The sequence below is a fragment of the Mauremys reevesii genome, linkage group 6 (genome assembly GCF_016161935.1).
Source record: "Mauremys reevesii isolate NIE-2019 linkage group 6, ASM1616193v1, whole genome shotgun sequence".
Taxonomy (NCBI): Eukaryota; Metazoa; Chordata; order Testudines; family Geoemydidae; genus Mauremys; species Mauremys reevesii.
This window is the reverse complement of record NC_052628.1, coordinates 20,203,405-20,221,918: the sequence shown is the minus strand read 5'-3', so window position 1 is coordinate 20,221,918 and position 18,514 is coordinate 20,203,405. Positions and strand designations below refer to the sequence as shown.

General features: G+C 43.4%; 2 protein-coding genes across 3 annotated transcripts in view; one reads left to right on the top strand and one right to left on the bottom strand.

Annotated features, from left to right (window-relative positions):
- The window catches only part of NEDD4L (NEDD4 like E3 ubiquitin protein ligase), a 425,802-nt gene extending 414,730 nt beyond the window's left edge, over positions 1 to 11,072 (bottom strand). The window contains exon 1 of the mRNA XM_039544808.1: positions 11,055 to 11,072. The gene's annotated coding sequence lies outside the window, so the exon portion shown is untranslated. The remainder of the gene's footprint in view (positions 1 to 11,054) is intronic.
- Positions 11,073 to 13,506: 2,434 nt separating this feature from the next.
- The window catches only part of ATP8B1 (ATPase phospholipid transporting 8B1), a 119,612-nt gene continuing 114,604 nt past the window's right edge, over positions 13,507 to 18,514 (top strand). The window contains exon 1 of one of the 2 annotated variants that reach the window (XM_039544811.1): positions 13,507 to 13,788. The gene's annotated coding sequence lies outside the window, so the exon portion shown is untranslated. The remainder of the gene's footprint in view (positions 13,789 to 18,514) is intronic. The other variant, XM_039544809.1, reaches the window with a different exon arrangement.

The window sequence follows — 18,514 nt, the reverse complement described above, 5'->3', positions numbered from 1 at the left end:
CCACTTTTGGCACCTAAATCCAAAATGCAAATATCCTCCAAACCTCCGCTCGGCTGCTGCCTAACTTTGTAGGTGCCTAAAGCCCCAACCTACATTTCCACTGGTGAAGTTCCTATGGCACTAAAAATCTGTGACTGGGCACGTGCCCAGTCACCTCTGTCTAGGCGCTCAGATGCCTAGCTCATACCTAAGCTCCAGTGGGATTCCCAAACTAGGTGTTGCCGTGCCTATCTCACACATGGGGCTTGATCCAGTGGGTGTTCTCAAGCAGCTGCTTACCAGATCAGACCCTACACAAAAAAGTACTGGAGAAATCATCATCTCTCTTCTAACCTTTAGTCCAGTGGTTAGCTATTCATGCAGGATCAATTCCCCCTGCCCATTTGGTGTAGAGCAGCAATTTGAACCTGGGTCTTCCTCCTTGCAGAAGTGGGTCCCTATCCACTGGGTTGTGGGGCATTCTGTTACAGAATGCGCTCCGCCTCTGCTGTTCACACTGTTCCACTGTGTCTGACTAATTAATATACACTGGGCCAGGGAGTGAGTGAGTCTGTCTCTATAGCCGAATGGGTAGGGCACTCATCTAAGGTGCAAGAACCCGAGTTCCAGTCATGCTACTTTTTGGGTGGGGGTAGCTGAGCAAGCACTTAGGTACCTAGCTCCAAGAGAGGTTGCATGGCTGCGAATCCTGAGTGGAGACAGATGTCTCCCTCTGACCCAGGCTTAGGCCTGGTCTACACTACAAAGTTAGGTCAACATATGCCACATTAGGTCGAGTTAATAATGTATGTGTCTACACTACCGAGTCCCTTCAGCCAACCTAAAGGGCTTGTAAAGTCAACTTCTGTACTACACCTCCATGAGGCGCATATCGCTTTAGGCGACATTCACGTGTCAACATGGGGATTGTGCAGACACACTGTGCTATGTAATTTGAATGAATTGGCCTCCTCAGTCCTCCACTGTGACCGCTCAGGAGAGCACTTTCAACTCCACTGCACTTCAGCCAGGTACACAGGAAACAGCTGCCCCCCTGTTAAAGCCCTGGGAACTTTTGTATTTTCATTTCCTGTTTGATCGGCATGAAGAGCTCATCAGCACAGATGACAACGGATGCTCAAGCCTGCAAATACATTCCAGCCTGGAGCACACAGGAGGTAGTGGATCTTATTGCTGTGTGGGGAGAAGAGTCTGTACAGGCAGAGCTCCGAACCAGCAGAAGAAATGCTAACATCTATCCGAAAATCACGCAGAGTATGGGGGAGAAGGGCTTAGACTACCTGTTTCTTCTGCATTTCAAACTGGCTATCTTAGGTGGTTCCCCACTCAGCATGCCGGCTTTTGCGAAGCCCTTTTTTAGGTGCCTCACTCTTCCCATGCATTGTTAGGCACCCAGGCTCCCTATCCTTGGGTAAGTGGATGGTACTCGGTGGCAGAGCACCTAAACATTAGGCATTGCAACACTCCGCCTAAGTCCCCTTTGTGGATCTATCACTAAAATATTCTCATAGTGATAGACACACAAGGATAGAGACAGATAAGTCCTTGATCTGGTTTCCCAGGACTTGGTTCCACATGTGGAAGGCCTTTTCCACATAGGAAAGTAGCATTTGACTCAGGGAGTTAAACATTGTATATACTGCTGCCCGTATGATGGAGGGCCAGTCATTTCATGCCAAAAAAAAGTAATTGTTTGGAGGTGGGGTCGAACAAGCGCCTGACTGAAAATAGATGCAACTAGTCAAGGAGACGTGCTGAATTCACTAAACAGGACACTAGTAGTAGCAGTAGTCGTCCATCGCTGATTATGATGATGTAGATGTTGTGGCAATTCTCATATATAGCTATACATATAATTTGAAGTCCAAACCTGATGCACAGAGTTGGCACACTGAGGACATGGGAAGTCTATATCTATGATGTTTGTGGATGCAGCTCTGTGGTGCCTTTCATGTGAAGCCTGGAGATCATTTAGTTGATCCTGCTTGAACTTGCTGCATGCTAATCTTGTCAGAGACTGCCAGTGAGTCCCGTTCTGAGCTGTTTGCTCAAGTTCTTTGAGACTGATGCCAGCCCACTGGAGACTGCTCTTCAAGTTATCTTTGAAGAGTTTATATGGATTGCCCTTCTTTATTTTGTCCTGCCTCAGTTCCCAGGATCTGTTTTGGGAGACGGTGGTCTTCCATTCTGATGACGTATCCAGTCCACCTAAGTTGTGCTCTCAGTAGCATTTCCTTTATGCCAGTTGTGTTCGCTCTCTCAATGAACTTAATACTGGTCACTCTGCCCTGCCAGCAAATGCTCATTATTGAGTGAAGGGAATGCATGTGAAATTGCTCAAACTGTTTAGTGTGCCGTCTATAGAGAGTCCATATCTCAGAACCAAGAGATATTAGGACCGCTGCACTGTAGATCTTCAATTCGGTGGTGAGACCAATGTTGTGTTGATTAAGGACTTTTGTTTGGAGTTGGCCATGGGTCTGTCTGGCTTTACTGATTATGGAGGCAATTTCCTTATCAAGGGAACCATCACTAGAGATCATACCACCTAAATACTTGAACTGATCCATATTTTTCAGCTGTGTGCCTTGGATGGAGATGGCTGGGGTTGGGGCATAGGAATGAGGTGCTGATTGGAACAAGACCGATAGTAAGGCCAAAGAGCTGGGATGCTTCAGAAAAATCTATCAGTGATGACCTGAAGGTCGTTATATCTATGGGTGATCAGGGTGAAGTTATCTTCAAAAAGTGCCTCGACAAGAAGTCTCTCCAGCATCTTAGTCTTAGCGTTAAGTCTGTGAAGATCAAAGAGAGAGCCATTGAGTTGGTACCCAATGTATATTCCCTGGTCCAAGTCCTTGTAGCATGGCTGAGGACACAGGCAAAGAACAGTGGAGCAAGTACACAGTCTTGCTTCATTCCATTCGAGATTTCAAATGTATCAGAAGAGTCTCCACTGGAGAGCACTTGCACTGTCATGTGGACATGGAACAGATGGATGATTTGTATGAACCTTCTTGGGCAGCCCAGTTTATGTAGAATAGCCATAGACCCTCTCTGTTGACTGTATCAAAGGCTTTTGTCAAGTTGATGAAAACTGCATAAAAGTCCATATTCTGCTCTAAACATTTTTCCTAGACCTGCCTCATGACAAAAATCAAGTTGGTATTACTGCAACCTGGTCTGAAACCACACTATGCTTCTGGTAGATTCTCCTCAGATATATTCAAATGACTCTGTTCAGTAGAATGTGAGTATTTTCCCGTCTATATAGAGGAAATAAATGCCTATGTAGTTTCTGCAGTCAGCTTTGCTGCCTTTGTTTTTGAACAGTGATACAATAATAGCATCTTTAAAGTCCTGTAGCATTTGGGAGGAAGAAGAAATGCCACTCAAGATGTTGTGAAACCTCAGTAGGTTTGTACAGTTCTGCTTGAGCTTTGCTATGTTGAAGGCTGTTCTGCTGAGCTTGGAGCACTTGTGCCGTCAGAAGCTATATGTAGGTTAAGCACTGCTCTTACCAATCTGTGGTCTGTCCAGCATTCTGCACCATGCATGGCTCTGCTAATTCTGACATCACGGATGTCTTGTTGGCAGATAATAGCATAGTTGATCAGGTGCCACTGTTTGGACTGTAGGTGCATCCATGACATTATATATATTTAATTTTTCCTAAAGTTGATGTTAGTGATGCACAGACTGTGTTCTGCACATTTACCCAAGAGGAGGAGTCCATTACTTGTCATCTTTCCCACTCCATATTGTCCTATCACACATCTCCAGCCACTGCTGTCCCTACCAACTCTAGCATTGAAGTCTCCCAGCAGGATGAGCTTGTCATATGCAGGGGTTCATCTGAGAATGGAGTCCAGGTCAGAGTAGAACTGCTCCTTGCTTTCCTATGTGCTAGTCAGTAAAGGTGCATAGGCACTGATGACAGTAACATGCCGTAAAGGATTCAGGGGGAATTGAAATTTCATGAGCCGTTCATTCAGGCCATCAGGGATGTCAGGAAGTTGTTTCAGGAAAGATGTTCTGATTGCAAATCCAACTCCATGTATCCTGTCTTCATCCTCTGCTTTTCCTTTCCAGAAGAAAGTGTAGTTGCTTCCTAGCTCACTGAGGGAGCCTTCACTGGCCAGTCTAGTCTCACGCAGTGCTGCAATATCAGTATTGTAGTGGCAAGTTCTCTAGAGATAAGAGCTGTTCTTCCCGCAGGCCTTCAAGTATCGCCTCCATCCATAAAGGTGCGGACATTCCATGCTCCTAAAATGAGTCTTTTCTTCTTTGTTGTTTTTTTGACTACTGTAGGGTGATCTGCCAGCTGTGGTAGTCTGGCCAGATGTTATGGGGCAAGCAATGTTTAAGCACCTTTTTTGGCCCTCTCCTTTAAAAAGGGTGAGAAGTGCTATCCTAAAAAGGGCTGCTCAATCACTTAGGATATTGCCGAACTTCTCTGCTGACCCAGGGATAGAGCTGAATGGCTCCTGGTCCCAAGGCCTCCTATGTGCAGGATTGTGGCTACTACAACTACCAGTGGTCATCTCCACCCATTGCTTTGCCATGCCCCCATTGCTGCAGGACTTGGATTAATAATAAGATGATGCTGATGGGTTGAGATTTACAAGAAAAAAACCTGTGTGGGAAATTTTTAATTGAGAAAGCTGTTGCATAGGGGCAGTCCCACTCTTTTGGCTGCGGAAGCCAGATTCCAGGAGCATGAGGAATCATTACAACTGGGGACTTCCTTAGGTGCAGTGGGAGATCAGGACATCTTCAGTGCCTTGTCATGCTCTTCACGCTCCACAGCAGGCTGTTGAACCACTTTCATGGCCACTGAATCACAAATTGATTTCCTCCACCTAATCCGCTGGAACAGTCTTCTCATGCTAGAGAAAGGCAATTTCCCTATCTCACCATGGGTAGAAGACCTATCAGCTACCCCCACCTGGTTTAGCCCGCTTGTCAACGTAGTTTACCGGGGTTTGTCACATGCAAACATCTACAGTGAGAGCTGGGTATACATGGGGACCAAAGTGGATGAACTATTCCCTAAGGAGCATGACATGTTCCTCTGCAGAGGTACAACCCCTTCCTAATCCCCCCTATATCCACCAAATAGGACACTACTGTGATACTATCCCATCAGACCCCTCCCCACTGACCTATGAACCTCCAGGGTAGATGTACAGGAACATTCGGGGCGGGGGGAAGCAGAAACTCTCTAAAAGACCCTAACCCAGGATGTAACACCTCTCTCTCTCTGCATAATCTGCATAGCAAGCTTCTGAGGGATCACATGGCAAGGAGGAGCCACAGAGCTTCTGCACAGTAGGCTGCAGCAGGAGCTGGAGAGCAGCTGGTAAGCAGAGGGTAATGGAGTCAGTCTGTGCACAACTTGTAGGAAGCAGCAGAGGCCAGATTCATAGACTTTAAGGTCAGAAGGGACCATCATGATCATTTAGTCTGACCTCCTGGGGCTCCTGCACATTGTAGGTCACAGAACCTCAGCCACCCACTCCTGAAATAGACCCTTAACCTCTGGCAGAGTTACTAAAGTCCTCAAATCATGATTTAGAGACTTCAAGTTGCAGAGAATCCACAATTTACATTAGTTTAAACCTGCAACTGACCTGTGCCCCTACTGCAGAGGAAGGCAATCCGACCTGGGGAAAAATTCCTTCCCAACCCCAAATATGGTGATCGGTTAGACCGAGTATGTGGTCAAGATCCACCATCCAGACACTTGGGAAAGAATTCTCTGTAGTAACTCAGAGCCCTCCCCATGTAGTGTCCCATCGCCAGCCATTGGAGAGCAATTGCAGACGGGCCACATGCCACTGTAGGCAATATCATCAGACCACCCCCTCCATAAACTTATCAAGCCGAGTCTTGAAGCCAAATAGCCTTTGGGCCCCCCACTGCTCCGCTTGGAAGGCTGTTCCAGAACTTCACTCCTCTGAGGGTTAGAAACCTTCATCTAATTTCAAGCCTAAATTTGTTGATGGCCAGTTTATATCTATTTGTTCTTGTGTCATATTGACTCTTAATTTATCTAGCTCCTCTCCCTTCCCGGTATTTATCCCTCTGATGTATTTATGAAGAGCAATCATATCTCCCCTTTTGGTTAGGCTAAACAAGCCAGGCTCTTTGAGTCTACTGTCATAAGGTTGGTTTTCCATTCCTCGGATCATCCTAGTAGCCCTTCTCTGCACCTGTTCCCGTTTGAATTCATCTTTTTTAAACATCGGAGACCAGAATTGCACATTGTACCTAGAGTATTTGCAACCTTTCCATTTCCTGCCAGCCCTGGGGAAATATCCCTTCCCTTTAGACATGTGTCTAAGTGCACACTGGGAAAGCCTTTAATCACCATTAAAAGGTTTTTGTATCTGCAACAGTCCATCTGCCAGAGAAAGCAGCAAGTCCAAATGCTATTGTGTGTACAGGTAATTGGGGGAAATATTTGAAAAGCAAAGGTGCAGCCCTAAATCAGAAGCTAATTAAGATGAAACATTCTCAGGAGTTTAAGCAAACTATTTCTTGTATGTGAAGTCCATTTTCTCTGGTTTTAATTAATCTTGTTTTTATTAAGATTAATATTGTGTCAATAATTCTTGCAGCTGTCCCCAAAAAGAGGAGAAACCCATAACGTTTAAGGAGAAGTGCTGAAGAGTCAAATTACTGGAATCTATTCCCCCTTCTCAGTCTTGGGCAAGGAACCTGAAAAAAAGTGTCCGTCCCAATAAAGTTTTTGTCTACATGGGGAAACTGACCAGCATAGCTATTGTGGAATAAATTATTTTGCTATAGCTATTCCAAACTAGCTCCCTAAGTGGTCACTCTATTCACTTGTATTGTGGAACAGAGTGTCCACATGGGGGAGTTACTCTAGAATAAGGTAAATTAAACCAGAATAGCTAAAAGGCCAATTTTCCCCATATAGTCAAGGCCTAAATTGTGTTGCTATTAGGCTGTAGTGGGTCAACACACAGGAAGAGGCCAAAGGACAAAGCAAGAGATGATCTTTTGATGCACAGCCTGCATGACATATGGTTCGAGTAGAGAAAATATTAATACACACTTTCTGGTAGGCTAAAATATCCTGTCTTTTTCTTATGCCAAGCCAAAATAGAGTGAATTAAACTAAGGAAGTTTTCTCACTCGTAGAATGGAATAACTCCTATTGTGTTTCTTCATGTTCATCTTCGAGTAATGATTGATGTAATAAAGATGTAACATGCTGATCACACAGTTACTAGCTGGAATTTGTTTTCTGGCATAGACCAGGGTTAAAAAAAGACTAATATCCTTGCCACATGACATGGGTCAGTACATATTCACTGACTCAAATGGCTCTAATGACTGTTAGAATCAGTACTCCATTTGCCCATTTTTCAAATTGATGATGCAGGGTCTGTTTGAGGAAGAACAGTATACTTTTCACTGAATTTTACTTCTTTAACTACTTAATGGTTGGAAAATGAGTCTTTTGATGCACAAAATTTTCCACTGCATGAAAATGCATGTCCTCCAATGCTATTGAGAGAGAACCACTTATCCTTGATAGCGCAACAAACCATTTATTGGCACAGATGCCAGTCCTGCTAATAGTAATATTTGCTCAACAGAGTATTTAAACCTACAAAGCAATTTGCAAACATTTGCTAGTAAAGCCTAATAGCATCCCTAAGAGATAAGTTAAGTATTGTTACAAATTGATAAAGCAAGTCAGAGAGTTTAAGGCTCTGAGTTATAAACGAGTGAGAGAAGCAATTGCGGTATCAAATGGTGCATGTGAATATGAAACCTGGTTGCACAGTTACTGTGACTGTGTGTGCAAATAGGGTAACTATTTGCAAAATACAATTTACAAATGGCTTATAGTGTGTGTATGCATGTTCATGCGTGGCAAGTTTGTAAAAATTTACCTGCCTAAGGCTCTGGGAGGAGGTCTGGGGTGCAGATCCTGGGCTGGGGATTAGGGTGCAGGAAGGGTGCTGGGTGCAGGCTCTGGGCTGGGGCTGGGGGTGGTTGTGCTGGTGGGGGTTACGGGTGCAGGCTTTGGTATGGAGTTTGGGGTTGGTATGGGTTGTGTGGCATGGGGGTGGGAGTTTGGGGATAGGAGGGAGTGCAGGGTGAGGACTGTGGGGCTGAGGATGAGGGTACATGATGCAGGAGGAGGCTCAGGGCTAGGGAAGAGGGTTGGGCTGTGGGGTGAGGGCTGTGGATGAGGGTTCATGATCTCAGGGCTAGGGAAGAGGGTTGGGCTGTGAGTGAGGGCTGTGGATGAGGAGTTCATGATGCAGGAGGGCTCAGGGCTAGGGCAGAGGTTTGGAGTGTGGGGTGAGGGCTGTGGATGAGGGGTTCATGATGTGGGCAGGGCTGGGGCAGAGGATTAGAATGAGGGCTCTGGCTGGGGCTGAGGGTTTGGGGTTGGAGAGGCTCAGGGTAAGGGCAGCCTGCCTTGCCAGTACTGGCGGAGGGCAGGCATCCGGGCAGCAGGCAGGGAGAGGCGCGCTGCGTTCTGTCAGGCAGGGACGCAACACATGGCAGGCGGGGCTGGGACCTGCTCCAGGCAGGGTCGTGGCGGCCGATCCAGGCAGGACGGGGCGGAAGAGACCCAGCTCCAGCTATTGCTGGAGCCGGAGCAGCGGACCTGCGCGGGCATGACTGGCGGAGGGTCCGCTGGTCGGCTCGGCTGGACCTCCTGGCTGAATATATAACCTGCTGCCCATGTGCATGTTTGCACGCATGCACCATCTTTTGATACTCACATGCAGTTTCATGACCTCACGGCTGGTCAGTTTGTATTGACGGAAAGAAACTGAAGTCATGCAGCCAGGAACAATGTAATCTGTTTATTTACACTATGTACATAAATCCTGTTAAATCGAGATAGACCAAATTGGACACAGCCAATTCCAGAAACCCTAGCTCAGTCACTACTGACAGCCACCAGAAACAGCTGCCTTCCTCCTCACTGTCCTTCCAGGTCTCAAACTACCTCTCAAAAGAGACAGAACCTTTCCCTCCTAGCTGAGCTATTTCCCTCAGTGAGGAAACTGAAGAGCAATAGAATATTCACCCTTAGAAAATTCACCACACTGCCCTCCGCTCACACATTATTGTTAAACTAGTTCATTACCATATTGATCACCAAGAATCAGACATCACAAATGCAAACTGAGATACGGTACAGGGTCTTAATGAGCCAGTTTCTAAAGTCTTTTACAGTCTTTATACTGATGTAAAACCTTTAGTTTATTGCTCTGTTTGATAATTAGAGCTGGTCAATAAATGTTAATTTTTTTCAGAAAAAAAATCAAAAAACTTTTCTGCAGGTTTAGAAAAAATAATTTGCGGGGTTGGGGGAATTTGTGAAAAAAAGTTTTACCAAAATATTTCATTTAATTCTTTTTTTCAAAATAAAACATTAAGTGACCATTTTAGATTTTTCCTCCTTTCTCTCTCTTTTTTGTTACCCTCCTTTCTCCCCTTTTTTCCTTTATTTTCATTTTGCGACTGAAAAAGGGTGAAAATTAAACAAGTGGTGAGAAATGGGGGAAAAAAGAGCCTGAAATGATTTTGTTTAGTTTAAATATTGAATATTTTTTTTTAAAAATCAATTTTTGGTGAAAATTGTCAGTTTTGAAAATGGGTCACTTTATCACTGAAAAAATGCTTAAAATGAAAAATGTCCACCATCTCTATTGGTTATCTGAAATTGCTTAACTGATTTATTTTATTGATTAACTTATTGCATTATGGTGTGCTGGCTAATTAATTTCTCTGACAATCCACAACTCACTTGGCATTACTTCTCCACACCTCTTCTTTATTATTTAGGTATTTATTTAATTATTTTTGGTAGCACCCACTGTATGCTAGGTGCTTTCCAAACACTTCTCAGTTTCTCCCTCTCTTCCTCCTTGTCAACTTCACTTTACCACTTCCTTCTCCTCATCCCTTTTACCCTACTATATTTTCTGCTCTCATCATTCTGTCTCCTCCTCCATTCATCCTGTCCCTATTCCTGCACTCATGTTCACCCTCACAAATCTTTACACTCCACTACATCCTTTTCTGAATTCTCCTCCCTGTTTCTGATAACAACTCCAAGTCACTGGAGTTGATCACTGGAGAAGGTTAGTAGCTAACAAAAAATATGGGATTTTGGAATAACACCCAGACTCTAGCTGATGGATACTATATGATGAATCTCTAGCAGTGGAAATAACACAATGTTTCAGAAGGAAGTTAAGAAAATTTTGTTGAAACAAGTATGAACAAATGTTGTACCAAAAAATAACGATTGCTAGTGCACAGAGTCATCAGAAACCATTACAAACAAGCTATCGGATGATTTATCAAAACTTAATGTCAGACAAATACTTTGACTTTTTGGGACAAAACAATGGAGATATAAGTACCTTTGATGCAAATGGTGCAGTAGAAGAAGCGTGAGTGGGATTATCCATTTGCAGTAATGGTTTAGTATTTGTTTTATTTTATCATTGTGGTCTTTGTGTAGTTTTTATCTTGTTTTCACTTCAGTGTAAGAAGATACTGTAAGCTGGCTGTTAAGCACTTTGGAACAGAGACTATATTTGTTTCTATACAGTATCATACTGTAAACACAAATAATCATACAATAATAGTAGTTAATAATACACTTTCTCGGTATCCTGTTATGTGTCTTAGATAACATGTAAAATGTACACTTCTCATCATTTTGTGTGTTTGCATTACTGTGGATTTAGTTGTATTTTGTATTTTATCTGAAAACAAAAAAGTACAGTAATTATTATCAGGGCTTGACTACACTGGCACTACGCTGTGCTCCCAGCGCTGGTAACTATTCCCCTAGTGGAGGTGGTTTTTTTATGCCGCGACTACACAGCCACGTTAAAACACTGCTGCGGCCAGCGCTTTAACATTGCTAGTGAAGACATGCCCTCAGAGAGTGCTTATTGAGGGCCTCTAGAATCCTTGAAGGCTAAAGAAGTTGTTGGTATGTCCTAACCCAAGTGTTTTCCCAGAAGGGCTCTTACCTGAGTATCGCCTTGAAGATAGAAAAGGTGGGCGAGGTAATATCTTTCACTGGACCAATATCTGCTGGTGAAAGAGAGAAGCTTTCAAGCTCCAGAGTGCTTTTCTTTAAGTCACCTTGAAGGCATTTGAAACATCGTTTAATCTGCAGGTCAGCATATCAAGCAATAATCTGGAAGGTTTCTTAGGCTGCCAAATTTAGGGTTAGGGACATCAGTGGCCAGGTTCTCAAAAGGGTTTAGTACCCAAGACCGTCCACTGAATTCTTATGAAACTCTGTTGCTGTAAACTTACTCTCAGTACTTTTTTGTCTGTTTCATTTGATGAATCTCCAATCTATTTTCAAGATGTTTTATGTTTAACTTCAGAATTCATCCAAAAAGAAGAAAACCTGAAAATAGAGCAAAAGGGAGTTGCAAGTGAATAAACAAACTATAAAAAACACATTCACAGTATTGCTAACCCCCAGGGTAATGCCAGTGTAATTAAGCAATAGGCAGTACTGCCAACCCCAACTGTACAAAAATTACATCAGACCCCCCCAAAATCATGAGATTGGCTTAAACATAATACATTGTAGATTCTTTTTATTTGCCTTCCAGGATATGAGCCTTTAGGGTGCCTGTGGTTTATTTACAAGCTCTTCTTCACAACTATGAGAGCTAGAAACTTTTATATAATGAAATCTGAATCCCATGTAATTAATTACATGACTTCAGGAGCTGGGGCTTCAAGAAAACCACCAAATATGGCCAGGCTCACAATAAAATTGTGAGCTGACAACAGTATATTCAAGATCTGACAGCAACACACTTAAGCTCCATCTGGGGTTGCAAAAGAAGCTTTGTTTCTGCCTTTTTTAACATCTCTAAAATGGGTTATAAATGGGTTAAAACTGTTTATTAACCCAGTAAAGATCAGGATATCAAGGTGAGTAGCAAAAGATATCAAAATGTATTTGTGTCCTTTTTTTGCTTCTCCATGACATGTAATGGAGTCCTTATTGTTTACAGAATTATTTTTTGCGCTTCCTTTTGCAGTATCCACTTATTTCTCATCTACGAGGGAAGACCGAACCGGTGGGATTGTGGCACCATCACAAGCAATGAGGAAGTGCCATGTGACTAATTGTGAAAGGAAGTGAATTGTATACAGATTGCTTAAATTTTAATAGCTATTTAATATCTATCTAGATATCGGAGGTATTTATATGGCTCCCATCATAGCAGTATCTGAGAATCTAAAAATCTTCCATGCATTTATCCTCACAGTACTCCTTTAATGTAGGGAAGTACCATTATTTCTGAGTCTTCGAGAAAAAGCCGGGAAGACCAGGCTTGATATGCCAGATATTTCTAAGGTAAAAGACAAACACACACAGATAGAATTGTGGGTGTTTTGCTTCTTTATAATGGATTCAGAAGCCCTGGAATGATTTTTTCCAAAGGTATTTTGTCTTTGTTTCTCCTTTGCATGCCACCTTTAACATTCAAATGTCTGACACCAGTGACAGTACTGATATATGTGACAACATAAACCAGGGCACAACTGTATTGTATTTTTGCCCCAGCCTACACTCTGCTTTTTGCCCAAATCATTTTCAAATATGATGCTTCCAAAAGGAACTACTACAGTTTCCCTGTTGTACGGGATTAGGCCTAGGGTGACCAGATGTCCCGATTTAATGGGGACAGTCCCAGTATTTGGGGCGTTGTTTTATATAGGCACCTATTACTCCCCACCCCATCCCTATTTTTCACACTTACTTTCTGGTCACCCTAATTAGGCCTAACATCAAACGGAGTGGCCCTTAGCACAAGTTTCACTGTATCCCAAAACTGAATGAGCTTAAAAACCAAAACAAACAAAAACCCTTGTTTCTTTCCCCACAGATAATTAGATGCAAATCTACACAAACACATTGTGAAAGAGAGCCCGGGGTTTAGTTCCCCTTCTTTCAAAGGGAAACAAAACAAAAAGCCAACTCCCATCTACAGGAAAGTCCCGAATTAGGCAACTGATACAGATAGAGGGACGGGGGTAGAGATGAGTAATTGCCTCAGATGATTCTGGCATTGTTCAGATTTATTTTTAAGCAGGGCCCCAGGCAAGGCTGAGTACCGCTGGGAACCTTGAGCCACAGGCAATAACAACAAGCCAACCCCTGCAAACCCCTCAGGGAGCGGGGAGGCCTGGGCAGGGAGGTGGGCACAGGAGGAGCGGGCATGGTTCCGCCTGAGCCGCTGGTGCCTCTCTCTGGAGTGTAACCAGAGATCAGCCACAGCTCAGGCCGCTCCCCTGCGGCGGGGATGGGGAAGGGAGGAAATCTCCTGCTCCGGTGGCCGCTGATATTACCTGGGAGTCACGTGGGCTCTTCCCTGGCTAGGGGAAGGGCTTCGTTAGGGCTTCAGGGCAGCTGCTGCAGAGGTGGATCCTCCCCCCCGAGAATAGGATGAGCCCAAACAAGCGAACACCCCCACCCGGCTCTAACCTGCCCGCCTGCGGCCAGACACCTTGCGTAGAGTTGAGGAACTAGTTTGGCGAGTCCCGAGCCAGCTCGCGAAGGGAGCGGAGCGCCATTGGAGGGAGGGCTGGGAGAGTCCGAGCCAACCCAGGCCGGCGGGTGCGCCCCTGCCCTGGCAGCGGGGCGAGGCGCGCTGGGGAGCATGCAGGTGTAGGGCGGGAAAGCGCCGCCGGGAGCCAGCGGGGCCGCCGGAGCCCAAGTTACGGCGAGAGGTAAGGGGCTGCGGAGGCAGGGCGCTGCTCGCCGGGTGCGGCTCTCGCACCTGAGCCGGGGCGAGGGGCACATGGGGGTCCCCGTGCGGGGCAGCGCTGGCTGGTGGCAGGAGCGGCGGCGTGTGCTGCTCCCCCGCCCCCGGCTCTGGAGGCGGGTTGAGGGGCTTGAGGATGGGGGCGGTTAAACGGTTCCAATTCCCACCAAACCCAAACTGTGTCCTTACGCCGCTCGCCCTGGCGCACGCTCCGCTTGGCAATGAGTGCCCTGCCCTTCTCCTGCCGCCCCAGCGCGGCTCCCCGCCGCTTAAACCCAGCCCGCTGCCGACAATGGTGAAGTAACTTTCACTGACTCCTGATCCTCCCCTTCCCTTCCGCCGGGCTCGCTTCATAGGTGCTGGAAGGAGAGGTGCTGCCAGCACCCCTTGGCTTGAAGTGGTGCCCTCACACACAGGGTTTACAGTTTGGTTCAATGGCTCTCAGCGCCCCGGCTCGCTTCCCCGAGAGCTATTCCTGTTGGCTTGCTGAGACCCGAGAAAGCGAGGCCACAAGCTCCATGCAAAGGATGGAGGCTCCCATGCCAAGCGGTGGGGGGAGGAGTGGCTCTGCCTGAACCCAGACTAAAGTTCAGAGCCACACAACCGATCACCAGAGAAGGCCAAACAGGTTTTTGTAGCTGCTCCACAGGCATCCAAACAGGTCACAGCTAGATTCAGGATGCAAGTGCTGTCTCCCTTCAGCGTTTGTGTGCTAATTACCTCAATCTCAGAGGTTTCTGTAGTTGATATCCAGGATAGAAGGCTGGAGGCCTTCATAAACTAAACTAGATATTTAATAATATTAATATCACTTACATAGTGTAGAGCTAAAATATCAAATTTTTCCTGGACATTCACTAATCTCTTAATAGTGCACTTTCAGCACTGCATGCTTGTTTAAATGACCAGTGCACCTGCCAGTTCTGATTCATTTTCAGAATGATCACTTTTTAAGGTAAACATTAACTCAGTGGAGAAGCGCCTTGCATTGATGTGTTGCTGTAGCTGGTGGAGGAAATAAAAAAGCCAAACCTACTGGTGTTTGTTTTCAAATGTCTTTTCAATCCCCGTCTGTCAGCACAATAAAGAAATGCACGTCATTCTCCTTTCCCTGGACTGGGTGGACAAAGGCAAATTATGATGCACCTGCCTTGACTCCAGAATATGCTGCTTCTGTATCACTGTGTAGGCTGCAGTATGTTTAAAAAAAAAAAGACTCTCTACTTCTTGTGCTCATTGGTAAAGTTTCCTTTTCCTTTCCCATATAACAATAATTGCCTGATTCCATTGTGACTGCAACAATTTCGATCTACATAACTTTCTATAAAGCTCAACAGTATAAGAAAGGAAGGAAAACTCTACAGTATATTAATTCCTTAGTCAACTAAGAGATGGTTTTCTTCCTTTTTATTCTCCTAAGGAAATGAGATATATTGGAATAACAATGCTTAACCTTTACATTTGGCCAAAATATTAAAGTTTATATAAATGCTTACATGTTACAAGAATTTCAGACTGTCACATCCTTTTTTGTGAGTCACAAGTATAGTGTATTTCACCTACAGTTGTAAACAATTTTTGTTAGTGCTGGTTTTTTTGTTTTGTTTTGTTTTGAGTGCCAACGGTATAATTTGGTGCTGTACAGACCTAGGCAGGTAATCCCGACCTGAAAGACTTACTTATAGGGAATGTAAAAATGGAAGTTCAAACTCTAATGACAAAAGCAGCTCCTCACTATATTTTAGGGAATGTTTAGTAATTGGTTGGTGCATCTTACTTGTGGTGATGATAGGGTGGAATGGAAGAGGGGACTGAGAGCTGTGAGTTCTGATAATCCTGGCTGGATCAGGCTGTGGGGCCTTGGGCAAGGCCCTTAAATTTTGTTTGTTTCCACATCTATAAAATGGTGGTAATTTATCTTGCAGGTGTGAGATAGTTTTTAATTAGTCAATGTTTACATAGTCTTCTACAGAACGGTGCTTATTAAGGAACATTTATAATCACGTAATAAAGCTTGCTAAGAATATCATCTGTGAGGTTTGTCGCTATTTAGAACACCTAATGTAATAGTGAACCAAAGAAAATTAGTGTTAATTCTTCTGAGCTTTTCGGTTAATTGTCTCTTTGGTTCAGATTTCCTACTACTCCATGTCTATTACCTATTAAGATTTAAAATAATGTCCCCAAAACATTAGCTTTTTTTTCTCTAAAAGTTCTAATATAATTGCTTAATTGGATGAGTTAGTTATCAAAACAATATCCTAACTAATTTTTGATTAAGAATATGCTAGAGATATTTAGGAAGTGAAGTACCTCAGATGCTACAGTTAGGAGGACTGTGTGTGTAGCTGCGTAGATAATAGTACCAGGAACTTCTGGGTACTGGAGGCTCTCAGATTTGTAGGGTGACCAGATATCAGGACTGTCCCTATAAAATCGGGACAGTCCTGATATTTGTGGGGTTTTTTTAATATGGACTCCTATTACCCCTCACCCCCATCCCGATTTTTCACACTTGCTATCTGGTCACTCTACAGATTTGTGATCACCTTTTTCTGTTGTAAATATATTGTACAAAAGGTAAGAGAAAAGTGAGCCAAGTACAAACCAAGTGGACTACTAGCTAACCCATTCCTAAAATAAATCCTGCACAGGCTCTTATTAAAGCCTGGAAATCTAACTCCTGGTATGAGCTTATGAGTGTCAAATTGTGTGGTATCAAATCATGGCTGGTGGTTGATTTGTTTTTAAATAGTAACTCAAACTCACGGTGAACATGATGATTTGGTCACTGTCTGCTTTATTTCAATCTCTGAAGATTCCAAATGTGAATTCCCTTGCCAGTAAAAGATTGAGTACTTTTGTAGCGTTGGAGTAATTTATGCTTCATTCTCCAGGACATATGTCCCAAACCTTTTTTTTTTTTTTAAACTAGTGCTAAACACTCAGGTGGCCTTACTTTCAGTAACTTGATTTGTTCTTCGCTTGTTCTCTCTTGTGAGACTTCCTGAGAGTATTCTGGTCCCTAGTCTTGCAATTTGCAATACTAAATTGAATGAGCCATTTCCTGCCGCTTCTATTCAAATTAGCCTGAACTCATTTGCTATTTTTTTTTACTGTAGTTATGCAGGCCTTATTTTGACAGTCTGTTAGTTGTGTTAGGCCTGATTATGCAGTCTGCCATAGGTTTAAATTCTGCTTTTGGAAATTGGAATCATAAGGATTTCCAATCTTTATCCTTGGCTGTTTTCTTTAACCAACATCTGCTAAATGGAAGAGTCTGATCCTGATTGTTGGAGCAAAAGAACTGAGCCAGAAACTCCTGAATGTTAATCTCATCTCTGCTATGTGGCTTTGGGCAAATCTCCTAACCTTTCCATATCTGTTTCTCCTTCTTTAAAATGCAAAGAAAACTTCATTACCCATCTCCTACGGGTATTGATCAACACTCTGGAGATGTAAAAGTATTACTTAACAAGTATTCCGACATCTTGACTCCTTAGGACACTTGTAAAACTCTAACACACTAGAGTTTTGTGCCATGTTGGATATCAGACTTATAAAGCAGAAAGAATTTATACTTTAATCTTAATTTGATAACTTTTTCAGAGAACTTAAGCAAGTTTACTGGACATGTTTGTCTTAATCATAGAAACAGTACCGAACAGGATGGCATAGAGTGGAAACACTACAAAGATAGAAGTAGTGGGATAGGTGAGCAAGAAACAAACAATTAAGCAGTACATGAAAAATTGGAGACAATAAACCCCCAAGAGCCCAATCAATCTGTATAGTCAAAAGAAAGCATCTGAGTGAATGAAGGGAAACACAGTTAACATAAAGAAGGCACAGTGTATTTCATTATAAATCTTAACTCTTATTTGTCCTCCACAGTCATAATAGAATGGTACATTTAACATCTCTTCATAATTTTTGTGTATGTAGTTTTAAATAGCCCTCAATTTGATCTTAACTCCCGTTAGTTTACTACAACTGTGAGTATGAGTATTACCTCACCCAAGCATTTCTGGCACCAAAAGGAAATAAAAAAAAGAAAGCAGAGCTATGGTAGAAATCTGTGGGCTAACTAAATAAAAGAATGGGTGGAAATCTGTGGCATATATATGCAGTTATAAAATACACCTACAGCAAATCACATTAATACACCTTTTACAAATCACATTAATTCTATCTTATGTCAGGTCGTCTACACCAACAGTGTGACAAAGTCACAAATGAATGTTGTAGCATCCTGACCTCTGTCAATATGTTAGAGATACATTCAGTAGGGTTGTGGTAGAAAAAAAGGACTGGGTAAACTAAACTCCATGTTCCCCTAGTGAGAAGTAGGGTAAACTCTATTTAATCATGTTTTCCCTTGACTATACTACTGAATATGTTCTGTTACCAGAATGAAAGTGGCGCTCAAAGACTTCTAATTTAGAAGTAGTGGAGCTTCCTTAATATCTCTTTCTCCAGAATGTGGAACAATCCAGTTTGAAGCAATGGAACAACTCTCTCTACTTCCTGTCCTCTATCTCATTTCTTTGAGAAAGTTGCAAGTGTTCAGCTTTTACATTATTTAACTATTACCTGACAGCTCTTTAAAAAGATATTAAATAATAGGGTATCTGAATAAATCTGACCACAAGTGTCTAACCTAGCACTGCCTGGTGGCGTTTACCCAGGTA